This window comes from Canis lupus, chromosome 4 (genome assembly GCF_048164855.1).
Source record: "Canis lupus baileyi chromosome 4, mCanLup2.hap1, whole genome shotgun sequence".
In the NCBI taxonomy this organism is placed as follows: Eukaryota; Metazoa; Chordata; class Mammalia; order Carnivora; family Canidae; genus Canis; species Canis lupus.
Genome location: NC_132841.1, coordinates 59,407,955 through 59,423,888, shown reverse-complemented (window position 1 = coordinate 59,423,888; position 15,934 = coordinate 59,407,955). Strand labels below are relative to the sequence as shown.

The 15,934-nt window shown below is 55.3% G+C and overlaps 1 protein-coding gene across 2 annotated transcripts in view; it reads left to right on the top strand.

Moving 5' to 3' along the window:
- The first annotated feature begins 865 nt into the window (after window positions 1–865).
- Window positions 866–15,934, top strand: part of NDST1 (N-deacetylase and N-sulfotransferase 1) — a 60,221-nt gene continuing 45,152 nt past the window's right edge. Inside the window, exon 1 of one of the 2 annotated variants that reach the window (XM_072824515.1) lies at window positions 866–988. The gene's annotated coding sequence lies outside the window, so the exon portion shown is untranslated. Of the gene's footprint in view, window positions 989–1,210; window positions 1,301–15,934 lie in introns of those variants that run through there. The other variant, XM_072824517.1, reaches the window with a different exon arrangement.

The window sequence follows — 15,934 nt, the reverse complement described above, 5'->3', positions numbered from 1 at the left end:
TGACAACCATAGTCTTGCCTAACTTGCAGGGTCCTTGAGATGGGTGAAGTGACCCTGGGGATGGGAAACTGAGGCTCAGTGAGAGAAGAAATCCTTACAAGGTCATCCACCCCTTCATCCGCCTGTTCTGCGCCAGGCAGGCGCTGGGGATTCAGCTGGGAACAACTTGTTGGGGGAGATGACATCCTAGTAAACAATGAGCCCAGTAAATGAACCAGATAATCATGATAAAGGGACTAAAGGGGTTTTCGAGAGTCAGGGCAAAGGTGGGGTGGGGAAGGGCCTGCCCAGGAGCTCAGGAGGGGTCACCCTGGCAGAGACCTGGTGGTGGGGAGCCGTCGGGGAGGCCCTGGCGGGTGGTCCTACGCCCAGCGGCCGCAGAGCCGGGAGGCCCCCCTCGGGCGGGCCAGGTCGCTCCCGGGGGTGGGGGGCCCGGAGGCGCGGCGGGCGAGGGTCTTTGTCTCCCTGGTTTTCTCCGAAGCCTCTCCCACCCCCAGCGCTGCTCCCTCTTTGACCTCGAATAACTTGTTGGCTTCCCCCGGGCTTTGTTTCCCCGGGGTCGGCGCCTCCCGGACGCCCGGCAGCCGCCCCGGGCCCTCGTGGGTCCCGCATCTGACGCCCCCGCCCCGGCCCCGGCCCCGACCCCGGCCCGGCCCCGGCCCCCGGCCCGGCCCCCGCCCCCGCCCCCGCCCCCGCCCGCTCGGAGGCGGGGGTCACAGGCAGCCGCGTCACGTGGTCGCCGAGCAGCCCCGGATCGGCCGGGAGAGCCGCGGGAGAGCCCGGGGGAAGCCGAGCGACCCGGCCCCGCGGCAGCCCCGGCCCGCCCCGCCCCGCCCCGGCCCGGCCCGGCCCCCGCCCCGCCCCGCCCCCGCCCCGGGGCGCTCGCCGCACGCCCGCCGGCCGCCGCGGCCTCGGGAGCCGATCTCGGGCCGGCACCCACGCTCCATCACGGGATCGAGCCCCGCTCCCGCGGCCGCGCTTCGGGGAGGTAGGCGCCGCGGCCGGCGGGGCGCAGGGGTGCGGGCGGGCGGGCGGCCTGCGGGGGCGGGTGCGGGGCCGGGGCGGGTGCGGGGCCGGGGCCGGGGCGGGGGCGGGGGCTGGGGCGGGGGCTGGGCGCCGGCGGGCGCAGGGGAGGGGCGGGGCGGGGGAGGCGGCGGCGGCGGCGGCGGGGAGCGGAGCGGAGCGAGCGGCGGGAGGCGGCGGCGGCGGGGGGGGCCAGCCCGGGGGGCCAGAGCCCGCGGCGCCCGCACGGCCGCGGCACGGAGCGCCTCCGCCCCCGGGGCCGCCCCGGCCTGGGCAGGTGAGGGGCTGCGAGGCCCGGGGCCGCCCGTCCCCCGCCGCGGGGCCGCCGGGGCCGAGCCGGGCGTGCAGGCCGCGAGGGGCCCGGCGGCCGCGGCGCGAGTTCGGTGCGGGCGGGCGCCGGGCGGGCGGGCCAGGCTGCGGGGCCGCGCACCCCGCGGGAGCACAAAGGGTGGGGGCGGCGCGGGCCGGGCGGGGGCGGGGGCGGGGGCCGGGGCCGGGGCCGGGGCCGGGCGGGGGCCGGGCGGGGGCCGGGCCGGGCCGGGGCAGGCCGGTGCGGGCGAGGGCAGCGCGGCAGCTGTAGGTCACGGATAATGTCACTCGCGAGGAATGCCCCCTCCCCCTCGCCGCTCCCGAACAGGGGAAACTTTTGTCTGGCGAGGGAGGGGGCTGGAGGCCGGGTCCCGCTCGGGGCACCGCCAGGCAGCCCGACCGGTTTTCCCGGGGCCGTGCGCGGCCTGGTCTCTGGCTCCCTTCCTCCGTCCGGCGCCGGGAGCCGGGGTCCGAGCGCTGCTCCTCGCCGCCCCGGGCCGGGCCGGGCCGGGGATCTGGGCACCGGCCTCCGGGCCCTGCCGTCCTGGACCCGAGCACGCAGGTCAGCCGGGAGCCACGCCGGCCCGGGGATCCGGAACCCCACCCCCGCCGGGCCCGGCGCCGGACTCCTCCCCGCCAACCCCCAGCCACTCCGAGTGGCCTCGGCAGCACGGCCCCCCCGTCGGAGGTGGGGACTGACCTGGGCGTCTGTCACTTCCCAGCTCTGTGACCTTGGGCTGATTCCTCACCTTCCCCTCACCTCGGTTTCCTCACCTGTAAAATGGGGCAAATAGAGTGTATCTTCTAGAATAAGGATGAAATGAGAACCTGTGGTGCCTCAGTCAACGGCGGCATGCTGGTATTCAACAAGTATTTACCGCATGTTTCCTATGTGCCAGGCGCTGGGCTAATTGTTTTGCATACATTTTTAAATCAATTCTCCCACTTTACTATTGAACACATTTCACAAAGGGAGAAACGGAGGCACGAGATGGTAAAGGTCACACGCATGGAAAGTGGCAGAGGAGCTTGGACTTGACTGTCTCCCCCAGCCTTGGTCTCAGCTACAGAGCTCTGTAAGGTCCTGCTGTGACTGAGCTGACACTGTCACTTGCAGTTGAAATTATGAGGACTCTTGTCCCCTTTCCCTGTTGCTCTTGCCCCCAGGTGATGCTCCTCCTGCCTGGTACTGGTGCAGGGTGAGCTCTTGTGCCCTGGCTCTTGTTATTGTGCGCAGCTGGAGCAGAGGGGAAGTCCACTGGAGCCTGGGCCTGGAACTCTATGATGGTCCAACTTCTGTTGCTGCCTGGGTCCTGGCCAGAATGCTCTCCCAGTGCGAGTGGTGCAGGGAGGAGCCGGTCTCCCTGGCTCCAGCTAGGGACAGCTGGAGGCTTTGTCAACAGGCCTCTCTCCAGCACCCAGGGGACGGCAGAGCCTTTCATCTCCGTTCAGGCCAGGTCACTTTCAGATCAGCAGGGGGCAGAGGTAGGGCCAAAAAAGTGGAGCCCTTGGGGCAATGAGAGACCTAAGGCCAAGGGATTTATATCCCAGGTGTCCTCTTGTGTGAATCATCAACAGGGTCCTCCTTATTGCTAAATGTATGGGCTCCTCAAGGTGCGCCAGCCCCAGAGGTCCCTGAGGACAGTAATGGGGGCAGACTTTGAGCCAGTGTCAGGATTATAGAACCCTATTGGAAATTGCATGTGTATATGGGGTTTCTGAGCCTAGGACACATTGTAGGCCAGTAAGTGAATGTGTGGGGTGACCCAGACTTCCACTGGCTTTAGTGCCTTGTGCTGGCTCAATTTTTTAGTGGGGGTACCATCTTATGACTGCTGATCAGACTCTGATTGGGGGCCCTGAGTAATTTTCTTTTTTAAAGGAAAACAGCTTGCTAGTTAATAAATGACATCTTAAAACAATGGAGTAGGGTAGGTGATAAAAGTTCTTGGGAGATGCAAATTTGTGCATTACTGCTGCTCCGAGGGCTGTGCCAGCACTGCATCTGGGATTTGCAGGGTCTGTAGGCCTTTGCTAGACTCCACGAATAGGGGGCCCTCCTGCGCTGGCAGATCACTGTCAGCATGTAGGAACAAGAGTAGTGGAAATTCCACTACTAGCTGGACTTTGGCGGGACTCAGAAATCTGGGGCAATGAGTGGAGGGACTGGACGACCGAAAGGAGTCCTGAGGGGTGGGGATGACCCTTGACATGTGGCCAGATGGTCCTTATCATCATGATCTGAGCAGGAAGAGAGGCCTCTGGGAGAATCAACAGGTGAAGGGAGGGAGCCAGCAAGCAAGAAAAGATAGGTAGTGAGCCTCCCGTCAACAAGGGGCATGCAAGAAACAATTTTAAATCACAACTTGAGGATGCGGTCGAGTATGGAGTCATACACCGGGGGTTGGCCCAGGGGCCAACTGAGAGACCCTGCATCAGAGAAATACAGAAAATAGTCTCTGGGCTCAGCAGCCCTGAGCTCTCTCTGCTCTGGGCTTTGGGCCTGCTTGACCTGTCTTCCATACTTGGGGACCAAAGCCAGGCCTACAAGTCCCTAGAGACTGGGCAGACTTGTACTGGCTTGGAATTTGGTTTTGGGTATGGCTTGAAATATCTGGACTGTTTGGAGGACTTGGACGTGCTTTACGTGAAATGGAACATTAGGGTAATTTGTTAAATATGTATGGAAACTGTCTGCGGAGTGGGGTGATGGGGAAATGAAATGGGATGAGGTGCCGCTTGTTTCTCAGTGGAGAGACTGCTGGTCTGGTGGGGGAGGGAAGACAAGGATCACTGATGGTAAAGAGGCAGGACGTGGTCAGTGATAGATGGGCTTTGGAAGGTCAGTAGAGGGGAAAAGCTCTTTTGGTTGTTGATGTCGGCTGGGCTTCCTGGGGGAGGAAGTGTTTATGAGGATGCACGCTATGGGAAGGGGAGCAAATGGGAGGCAAGATTGGGTTGTAGGGAGTTTGCAGCATCCTGCTCAGAAGTTTGGATTTTATTCTGTAGCGGTGGACAGGGCAGAGGGTTGTAAGCAGCTCACTGAGTCGATGCCTGTTACTGTGTCTTGTACCAGGCTCCTTACAGACGGCCCATTGAAATCTCACAGTACCCCTGCAAAGTGGCTGCTGCCGCTAGGAACCCCCAGCCCTGTCCCATTTTCAGATGGGGAAATGGAGGCTCAGAGGGGTTGAGTCACTTATAGAACTGTATTGGAACGCAGGCTGGAACTGTTTCTGCCCTACTGTGCTGTTCCAATCAGAGGTCATTTGGCCAAAGATGATGGCAAGACTGGTAGTTTGAGACCAGTTCAGAGATGGTGCTAATTGTGGTCCAGCAGAGAGCTAACCAAAGCCCGACTCAGACCATGGGATTGAGGAAAGGAGGGGGCGGCTGCAGGATTTTGTAGCTGCCTTGGGGATCAGGGTCATTATAGGTGACCTAAGGTTTGGGGAAGGACCCTTAAGTGGCCATGTCACTACTTTCGAACCCCTGTGGGGCTCTCTGGGAGCAGAGGGCATAGTCTTGTCCTGTGCGTTCCGAGGGCAGAGATAGCACCAAGGGTAACAGGAGGCTAACAGAGGAATAGGATGCCTGGGGAGGACGTAAGGGCTCCGTTGCTAAAGGTATTCAGTTTGACAGGAGGGTGGGAGAGGGTGAAGAAGGAGTGTACCAGCAGGGTCAGGCCTGGGTGACCTCTCTCAGTTCCCTTTTTCTCTCAAGAATCTCAGCAGCTGGGGTGGTGCTCGGCCCACTTCCACCCCCTGTTTTTCTCATAGCTCTTCAGAGTGGTCCCTTCCTGTGCTTCTTGGGAAGTTCCCCATACTTGCCTGGCCTGCAGTGCTCTCCCTGGGAGAGTCCTTACCCGTGGAATCCACTTAGCACAGCTGACCTTCCAGGGGCCCCTCAGGGCATCTGGATCAGCTGCCAGAGCCCGGGATGCTGGGGACTGTGGTTTCACAGAGGGCTGGAAACCCTCTGCTTCCTTTTCCCAGTCTGTGAAATGGGTTCAGTCTCTCTTTCCTCAAATATGTGGAAAAAAGGCTGAATCATGAATCAGTCTGAATCAGTAGGAGCTGGAGGGAAGGGCTAGTGGGTCTGAAAGCAAGGGGTGGGAAGGCTGGGGTGGGGGCAGGGCTATCCCCCTCCTTCCCTGCAGTAAAGGTTAAAGCAGGGTCTCCTGGTCTGGTGGCAGGAAGAGGGGGCAGTCACCAGGAGAGGTGCTTTCTCCTGCCTCTCCAGTACGCCTACAAAGTTCTGCCCATTAGCTTCAGCTTGGAGGTTTGGAGCTTTGTAGAAGGTATGGACATAACTGTCTAGGACTGTGGCCTTGGGGCCGGAGCCAGACTGCCACCAAAGGAGTCCCAGAGGGAACCAAAGCTCTTTTTAGATGGGGGAGAGTTCATATTAAGTTGCCTTCTAGCCCTTTTAATTTCTACGTGTTCTATTTCTTGATACAGATTGGATTCATCTAACTTTAAAATATACGTTGCAAATGAGCATTTATTTATTTGAGGGCAGAGATGGGAGGTAGCCCATGTTATGTTAGCTGCTGCCCTATCTCCCATGGCCCCTCAACCCTCAAGCAGAACCTGCCCCCTTTTCCTCCCTGCATGTACCCATCCCTTCCCCAGTGTGCATCTCTGTTCCTGGTGAGGATGCTACACTCCAGTCACCTCCCCTCACCACCCCCCCCCCCCGAGTCCTCCCCCACTAGGGCCCAACTCCAGTGTTATCTCCTCTATACAGTCATCTCTAATGCCACAGAGCTGGCATTGCCTGCTCCCTGCTTTGGCATAGGCAGAGCATGTCATATGGCCCCCTCATTGGGCCCTTCACACACCTGGCATTGAATTCTGATTTTTTAAAGGACATGTCTCATTTCTTGTAGGCTCCATGCTTTGAAGGCAGGGGCTGCACGTGGGCCATTTCTACACCAGTGCGGGTAGACAACATTGCAGAGTAGAGTTAAAGGTTATAGGTTTGAATCCCAGCTATGCCACCATTAGCTGTGGGATCTAGAGGAAATTACCTAAATCTTAACTCCCTTTGGGGCATTGGTTTTCTCAACTGCAAAATGAGGGAAGTAATAGTCCTAGGAGAGTTGAACAGATCAATGCCTTGTCCAGACTAACAGTCCATAAGTAGGAGCTCTTCAAAGATAATAGATAGGGTTGTTATTGTTTATACCTAGGGGGTGGCCTGTCCTTTCAGAGATGAAGGGAAGAATCCTTGGAGTTTGAATTTCTGAACTTGCTGTCTAGTAGCCTGAGAAGGCTTGTTCAGAAGAGGAAACTGAGGCCCAGGGAGTCAGGGCAATTTGCATGGGGTGTGGGAGCTGGCATTCTTATCCAGGAAGCCTGACAGGATAACTTCTCTTGGTTACACCTGTTTTTCTTCTCTCCTTTCATCAGGGTGAAGGTGCTCAAGTCTTGCAGGCTCAGTTTCCTCCCTGGTGGCCATGTTGAATGGTATCTAAAACTTGTGCCAATTAATTTAGCCTGGCTGGCCAGTCCTGAGGCCGTCCTCAAGATGAAGGACCCATACCCCAGATTGTGCACACAGGGCTGGAGCCTTCAGAGGCCTCTCACCTAGCCTCCCTGTGCCCTGGGAACGAGGACAGGCTGATGGCAGGGAGAGGTGACCCTAGTGTAGGCCTGGAGGCAGGTGACTAGGACACAGACAGAGCAGAAGCTGGGAGCTAGGCTCTGGAACCAGACGGTCTGGGTTCAGATCCTTGCTGGGCCATCTCCTACTTGTGGGACCTCGGGCAAGCTCTTTAGTATCTTCATCTGTACGGAGGGGATCATAATTGTCCCCATTGGACAGCATTTAGAAAGATAATGGAGGGTACATGCTTAACTACAAGCTCAGTCCATGTTAGTTATGATTATTATTGCAGTTGGCGATGTTGTTGGCCACGGAGCTCATTTCATCCTCCCAACAGCAGTAGGAGATAGGTGCTAGTATCACCCCCTGTTAGCAGAGGTGGCAACCAGGGCTTGGCAGAGTGGATGGCTCAGCCCGGGCAGGTGCAGACTCGGCTCGGGGGATGACCATTGCGGTCTGTTGATTTCTGAGGGGCTGCTCTCGCAAGATGCAGCTGACTTGTTCTGTGAGGCCTGGAAGTGAGGAAACATTCAGAGCTGGCCAAGATGGATGGGATCGTGTCTAGAGGTGTGGAGCAGAATCCCAGCGCTCACGTGATTGAGCCGTGGCGGAGACTCTGGCCTCATTCACACCTAAAGCCTGGCTGTGTGAGGTGGGGTGGGGATTCTCATCACCCCCAGGCCGGCCATGGATCCACCTGTCTGGGCAGGTCTGCGGTGGCGGGCAGCGGAGGTCTGCTGTAATTGCGCAGTGGCAGCCACCCCTGGTCTGCGCTACCTGCCCAGGCAGAGGCCAGGTGGAGAAACGAATGTCATTATCACAGGGCCTTCACTCATGCCTCACTCTCTGCCCGGATTCTCTTCCTTCTCCCTTTAGATCAAGGCAGCTCCTGCTCATGCTTTTACAGGAGTGTTTGTTAGCATCTCATACTCATGAGAGCTCTTCTCTGTTCACCAGCACGTTAAGTCCATGGTTCTCTAAGTTGTTATCTGGAGGAGTAGCATCGGCATTACCTGAGAACTTGCTGGAAATGCAAAATATCTGGCCCCACCCCAGACCTACTGAATCAGAAACTGGGATGGTAGGGTGAGGAGGGATCCACCAGCTGGTTTTTTTGTTTTGTTTTGTTTTTTAAGATTTTATTTATTTATGAGAGAGAGAGAGAGAGAGGCAAAGACACAGACACAGGCAGAGGGAGAAACAGGCTCCATGCAGGGAACCCGATGTGGGACTCGATCCCATGTCTCCAGGATCAGGCCCTGGGCTGAAGGCAGCGCTAAATCACTGAGCCACTGGGGCTGCCCCCACCAGTTGGTTTTAAGAAGCCTCCAAGTGATTCAGGTACATGCTAAAGTTCAAGAGACACTTGGTTAGATAATTTCAAAAGAAGAAGCTTCTCTCCTTGGGCCCTCAGCGTACTCAGACATTCAGCAAATGTCAAAGACCCAGAGAAAACCCAATTTCTCTCTACTCTGTCTTCAGGAGCCACCATCTTGTAACAGCCTCCCATCTCCAGAAAACAACCTTATGACACAGTAATAAGGTTCAGTAGAACTCCAACCCAATTCTAGGAGACAGTGCTGGGGCCACTTGAGGAAGGCAGGATCAGGGGACTTGATGGGTGGGGAGCTTTGTGGTGGCAAAGGTAGATGCCAGGAACAAGGCAGCTATGTTCTGAGGCTGGAGTCAGGCAGAGAGCGTGGTCCTGCTTCAGAGAAGCATGTGTGCTGGGGACAAGGGTGCATGTACGTGTGTGCGATTACAATGGTCATTCATGGTCTGGGAGGGCTAAGGCGCCTTAGCTATCACCAGTCCAGTGGTTCTAAGCATCTCAATAATTTTAATGATGATGATTATATAATTACCAGTCAACATTTTTTGAGAACTTATCAGTGCTTACTAGGAATAATCCTATAAAGCAGGCACTATTATTGTCCCCATTCTTTAGATGAAAATACTGGGCAGCTCGGGTGGCTCAGCCCAAATTCTATAGAATTCTATAGGGGTAAAAAAGAAAAAAAACAGAATTCTGTAGGGGAACTTAGAAGCATGATCTCTTTGAAAGAAGGAAAGTGGGGGATTGTCTTGGAGTTTTCATTTATCAGGCACAACTTAGGTTGTTTTTTTCAAGATGCAAGAATACATATAATATTAAATGAATTAGGTTTTGGCAAGGGTGATGGGATTGTGTTGGGATGATTAGGGCTGAAGCCTCTGCACTGGGGCCTCCACTGCAGACACTGTCATTCTTCCTGTCTCTTGGATGGCCGTTGGAGGCACATAGAGACTCACTCAGTGCTGAGTTTAGGATGCCACAGCCAGGGCAAGGGATAAAAATCAGAGAGAGAAGAATGGGTCTCCTCTGGTTCTAGCAGGAAGGGTGGGAATGGGGGTCAAGATCAGGAGCCCACTGTCTAGCCTGCTGCTCTGTTCTGCTTTGGTGTCCCCAAGGAGTCCAGGAGCTAGAGGGCTTTCCTGACACAGCGTGGGAACCTCTTCATTTCTCAGAGGGAAACCAAGGAGTAGGGACTTGCCCACACAGGGCCACACACGGTGTCATGATTGGGACCAGAACCCGGAGTTCTCTTGGTTCTGACCAAGGAAGGGTTTGTTTCCTGAGAACTGTCCCTGTCACCAACCTCCCCCGCCCTGTACATTAGGCAGTCTGGGTAGCCCTAGCCCTTGAGGTGGCCCAGAGCGACACTGGGGGCAGTGGCGGGTGTGTCTTGGGCAGAAAGCTGCCAAAGAGAAGGCGGGGCGGCCTCCAAGGGAAGAACACCAAGAAGCCTGAACCCCAGACGGAAACCAAGTGTGTTTTCTAAGTCCTGAGAGGATATTTGGAACAATGGAAGGAGGATGGGAGAAGCTGGACTATAAAAAGGGCTTCTTGATATCCTTTAAACAACGACAAAAAAAAAGTAGTAAAAAAAAAAAAAGTATTCTTTAGGTTTGACTTTTGTTTCTCTGAAGGATGTTTATGTAACTTCCTGAGAACAGGATCCCAGGGCTCAGTGAAGCTTGTCAGATGCCGCTGTTTATATACTCAGGGCTTTGGGCTGGGAAGGACTTGATAGGGTGGTCTCCCCATTTTACAATTGGTGGAACTGAGGCTCTGAGAGGCAGGGGGGGCCTACTTGAGATCACGTGGTGAGACAGCAGAAGTCTCGGCACCGGGGCCTGGGTCTTCTAGAGTCTTGCAAGGGGCTGTCGTCTCGACCTACTACCCCCTGGGTCCGGCTGGCGTGGAAGCGGACAAGGGCTGTGGAGGGGTCTCCTTGGGAAACACTCAGAGCTGTGGAGTTAGAGCAAGGCCGGGGCTGGTCTACGGCGAGGTGGGCTCACCGGATGGTGACTTGCGTGGTGGGCAGGAGGCCGGATGGCATGCTTACTGATGCCACCCCCGTCCAGATGCCATGGCCCAGCTGTGCACCGTCTGCCCAGCAGCTGGGAGCTGTGAGTCACACCCAGTGGGTGCAGAGGCGAGGGCTATTGTATGTCGTGATTGATTCTGTGATTGATTCTCCCAGCCCTGAAGGGATGACTCGGCCTCGAGCCCTGGTTCGCACCCACGCCTATGCACTTAAGCAGCTGTAGTTTAGGATGTTTACAGATATGAGGCATCTCAGAGGGTTTGGGGGGAGTCCTCTTCCTCTGCCACCTCCTGTCTCTCGATCCTGAGTATCCTATGATCTTGACTCATCTGTTCTCACCAATGCAGGAGTCTGTGTGCCCCTGAGATCATGCACAACATATTGTCGGCATTTCTCTGCATTCTTTTTCTGCACAGAGAGTCTGTAGGTTTCATCAGGTTGTCAGAGGACTCAGTGTCCCCCCAAGTGCTGACAGGAGGGCAGGAGGCTGCGTGCATGTACTGCAGTGAGAAGGTTGCTGACGAGGCAGCGGGGTTGTAGTATTCCAGGAGAAAGTAGCCCAGGGGCAGCAGAGCACTACGGTTCAGGGTGCAGTCTCAGAGGGCAGTGTCAGGTTCTAAATCCTTCACTTGGGAGCTTTGTGACCTTGGGTAAGTTGCTGTGTCTATGCTTCACTTTCCCTGCCTGTAAAATGGGAGTAATAATAATAGTTTTCTCATGGTCTGACTCTTATAAAGAAGATAATCCATGTGAAGAATTTATCCCAGTGCCTGATACAAAGTAATCACTTGGTAAAAGTGTGCTATTATTAATTAGTTCCAGCTCGGAGATCCTGTTAAGTGCCTTATCATGGGGTCTTAGTCTCCACCTGTAGCTCTGTGCTCTGTTGTTCTTTCCAGGAGCTGCAAGGAAAGTGGGAGAGTAGGGGTAGATAGGGAGGGAGGGAGAACCCTCTCTGTATTTCCCGGACTCTCTAACCCAGGCCCTCCCTGGTGCCTTGAACGTGGCTTTATCCTGAGGCAGGCTTATGTAACCAGCCAGGCCTGGCCAGGCAGGACACGATTCTTAACCTCGTTTTGTCCTCCATTGTCTCTTCCTCTGATGGAGCTGTTGCATTAGCTGACCTGTTCCTCAAGCTCCAGGGATGAAATCGAACCTGTGCTGTGCCACCGCCAATTGATTTAATCTGGAGGTTTGCTGGGCAGGTGGCCCCTCCTCCTGCCACCTGGGGACAGCCTACCCCTCCCCAGGATTCCCTCCCAGGAGTGCCCTGCCCTCCCTATCCTGCAGCCCACACCAATCCTTCTCTCCACTTCCACCCCACACACCCTGAAGCCTTCCCCAGAGATTTCAGCTGCCGGGAAGTTGGCTTCCACTGAGCTTCACAGCATGTTCTGTGTCCCTTTCAAGAAAACAGAGGCCACAAACTGGCAGGCCACGTCTGCCCCATGGGCATGTTCTGCTTAGCCCATGTCAAAACTTGGGTAAATTGCCAAGAGGAGATTTTACCTAAAAAAATCCCAATTTCTGGCTTGACCTCACAAATTGGCAGAGCGGAAAACCTCAAGTCTGAGCTCTTCGCACACTCTCCTGGTCTTTTTGGCAGTCTGGGCGTCTGAGTTTGTAACCCTATCCTGAAGGCACTGACTGCTTTATCTCCTGTGTTATATGGTGGTGTTCCTCGTCCATCTGCTTTGTGAGCTCTTTAAGAATGGTGGAGGGTGGTAGGGGGCTGGCTCATCTCTGCTCGAAGCATTGTGCTCAGGCTCAGGCCTGTGTATACAGCAGGAGCAAATTAAGTGTTTACTTTATGAATGAAGGTGTGGCAGTGGTGCCCCCCTCCCCCCCCCAGCTGCAAAGGTTCCATTTAATAGAGGGCTCCAGATCAGCCTGCCCTGTGGCCCTTGAGTCCTCCCAGATAAGCTGTGGCTGCTTAGCCACTGACCCAGGCAGCTTCTTAAGCTGTGGATAAACAGTCACTGAAAGTGTTGTCCTTACGCTGCAATATAACCTCAGAGAGGAACACTCCACCTGTAGCTCTGTCTCACGTTTTGCTTTCCCAGGGGGCTTGGAGGGGTCTGGGGAGGGAGGGAGGTGGGGAATCAGCAGCCCCCAGATGGCACCAAGTCCAGACCTCTACGTCCTGGGGGGGACAGGGGGAAGGGGATGGTCATCAGTTCAGGTGTTTCCTGGACTGGGCCCCCTTTCGAGCCTTTCTCTGCTTCATTCTGCTCCTAGAGCACATGCTTTATCCATCAGCTCCTTTGTCCAGCTGTTTGTCCATCCAAAGTTTATTTCACTCTTTCAGTTGAAATCCTGACTATCCCTGAGACCAGCTAAGCTATCTCCTCCTGGAAAGGGTCTTGGCTGAGAGGTTGTGATTATTCTGGGTACAAGCAAACACTGGGAAGCTTATAAAAACTGCATGTAGATCTCTGTCCCTCATCTTTGGTTCCTTTAGTCTAAGGTACAACCTCTCTCTTCCTAGAAGGTTCAGACGTGGGGCTCTGTAGATAGGTTTTGAGGACCCTGTCTTAACTCATGAAGCCCAGGGCTGGTAGGGAAGACACCCCAGGTGGCAGTTGGGCTGTGTGGCATCAACATGCCCCTTTCCCTCTCTGGCTTTCTCTTTTGCCCTCTGTGTGCTAACATACTGGGTTCCTTTCGGTAGTCATGGCTACAAGGGCCTTATGAACCATCCTTGGAGAGGATTACAGAGGGGATGAGCACAGGTGCCAGTGTCTGGGTGGGGGTGAGGCCAGGCCCAGACAGCTTTCACATATTTCAGGTAATCATGGGAGAAGCCTGGGTCAGAGTGGGCAGGGGCTATACCTGGGGTATCAGGCCCCACAGGGAGGACCTGAGCCCAGAGTAGTTAGAGGTCTAGCCTGGCCACAGGCTGAGGGGTACTCCACTGTGTGGTCCTATGGCAGGCAATCTAAGGCTTCAGTGCAGGCCTGGATAAGCTGCTTACAGATGGGTAAACTGAGGTGCATAGAAGAAGGGACTCTTCCAGTGTCGCACATAAGAGTGTAGAAAGTCAGGCCCAGATTCAGGTCATCTGACTCCCAGGCAAGGCTACACTCCTCAGTCCCTACTGCAGGGTCAATGCCAGATCACCCAGCTAAGACAATCGTCTGATTGTCTGGGTCGACCTCCAGGCTATGGCCTGGAAAAGTGAAGCCACCATCGTCACAGTCACCCTGGAGGCATGAAACCGGTTGGGTGTGCAAATTATCCCTCATTCTCCATCCCATTTTTTGTTTTGTTTTGTTTTGTTTTGTTTTGTTTTTCCTTAAACTGTCTCTGATGGGCCAGCCTTCTTGGTGCCCGTTTCCGCCTGGCACTGGGCTTCATGCTCTTTATTCTGAAAACAAAGCTTCCTTCTGATGGCCCTGCTGCAACAGGAAAAGGGCAGGCGTGGCACTGGGCTGCCCTCCTCCGCCTCCTCTTGCTGAGAACATGGGACAACCTTTGTCAGATGCTGGACCCAGGACCCAGCAGCACTGGGGGCGGGGTGGGGGGCGCTGGGAGAGCAAGCAGCCGAGTCCCTGCTCCTGCTGGTGGGTGAATCTGCGGCTTGAGCCCAGCTGTCAGAGCCCGAAGTTCTCCCCCAGTGGCCAAAAGGGTGGGCAAAGATACCAGACAGGGACCAAGGTAAAGTCTTGCTCTTGACCAAGCAGTCGGTTGTCCCAGAACAGGATGGAGATTTGGCCAGGAACTGTTCATGTGACAACCCTCAGGGTTTCAGCTGGCACAGGTGATTGGCCTCCAAGTGACACTGGTCTCCAGGGGCTGCAGAAACCAAAAGATGCATTCAGATGAGGGAGGCAACAGTCCCTCATTCAACTATGTTTTTTTTCCAAGCATTTACTTTATTCAGGCACTTTTTCTTGTCCTGGGACATGGCAGTGAACAAAACAGATCAAGTCCCTGTCTTGGACTTGGGGCTGACAGTCTAGTAGTGGTGGGATAGAATCAATAGAGCAACAAATACTAGTTCAATACTTGCTGTTTGTCTGGGGGCAAAGGGTGCCTGGAAGAAAAATAAAGCTTGGTTGGGTGAGAGGACTGACTTGAGCAAGTGGTTCTGTTGTGTTTGGTGGTGGTGGAAACCTCTGCTAAGACAGCAGGCTCCATGAGGGAGGGGGGAGAGGGAGCCCCCACGTATCTGGGGAAGAGCATTTCAGGCAGAGGGAACAGCAGTACAAAGGTGACAGGGAAGGTGTGGAGTGTGTTTGAGGAGCAGGAAAAAGGCTGGTGTGGCTGGGATGGGAAGAAGAGCCATCCTGGGCAGGAGATGGGGCTGGAGGGAGCATGGAGGGGCAGACAGTAGGTCCCTCTGCCCCCTTGAGAGGTCTTTGCTGTTCAGCATGAGTGAAGGCAAAGCTGCCAAAGGGCTGGGGCTGAGGTCACACTTGCTTCAGCACACATCTGGGAAGGATCGAGTGTGCCACCACCTGAGAAGAGACTGGAAGGTGGAAGCAGGATGCCTGGCCTGGAGACTCCCACAGTTACACAGATGTGGAAGGGCTCAGTGTGACCACTGTGCAGGAGGCAACCAGAGGTCAGATTCTGGATCGATTTTACAGGATAAGCTGATGGATTAGGCATGGGGGATGAGAGGAGGAGGTGTCCACAGCAAGGATTCTGGCCTAAGGGACTAGAGGAAAGGCTGCAGTACAAACAGGTTTGGGAAAAGAAATGGAGATTTCAGGTCAGATGCATTAAGTTGGAGCATTGGCTGGAGTGGAGGGGTGCTTGGGGAGAGATTGGTCCCCAGCCTGCATATTCCTGCTGTCAAGGGGGCGAATCCTGCACGGGGCTGAGGGGTACCCTCCTGAACTCTGAGAATCTGTTCTCTAAGAACAAATGTTCCCTGGACCGTTCCTGTTCTTTTCTCTCTTTGCAAACCTGCTCCTGCTTTTCTATTTTGAGGGAAAAGGCAGATTCTGAGGACTCATTGTCATGGTGGTCCCAGTCTTTCTGCCCAGTGTGGCTCTTGTGGGGCGTGGAGGGGAGCCCCGGAGGCCTCAGGCTTTGCCTTGGCTCTGCTGCCAATAGAGAGAGCTTTTACTCTGTGCCTTGGTTTCCACTCTCGTACACAGAAGGGTTGAGCTGGCCCCAGGGTTCTGAGGGGGGGCAAGTGTACTTGGGGATGCCGTATCGCACAGTGGTTTAGAACTTGGGCCTGGAGTCCAGGTATGGCTGTGAATCCATGCTCTGCCCCTTGGCTGTGAGACTCTGGGCCAGTGATGTGATCTCTCTGAGCCTTAATATTCTCACTTGTGAAAATGGGCCAACCATCTGTGTCAGCGTTGCAGTGAGAGTTAAATGAGAAAGTTCGTACAAAACACTTAGCAAAGGCCCTGGCACTTCCCATACCCTGTTAACAGGCTCTTAGTAATAGTGACCTATGTAGTTGGTCAGGTTAAGGGGTTTTGCCTGGTGGCAGCAGGAGCCATGGAAGGTCACTGAGTATCAGCATGTTACAGATGTGATTTGAGGGCAGCTGTGAGTGTAGAGACTTGGCCTGAGTCCTCTTGGTAAGTCCCTGATCCCTTCTACCTGCCAGAGTGAGAACTAAGGGCAGGCCCTACTGGACTTGCCTGCCCTTCTCT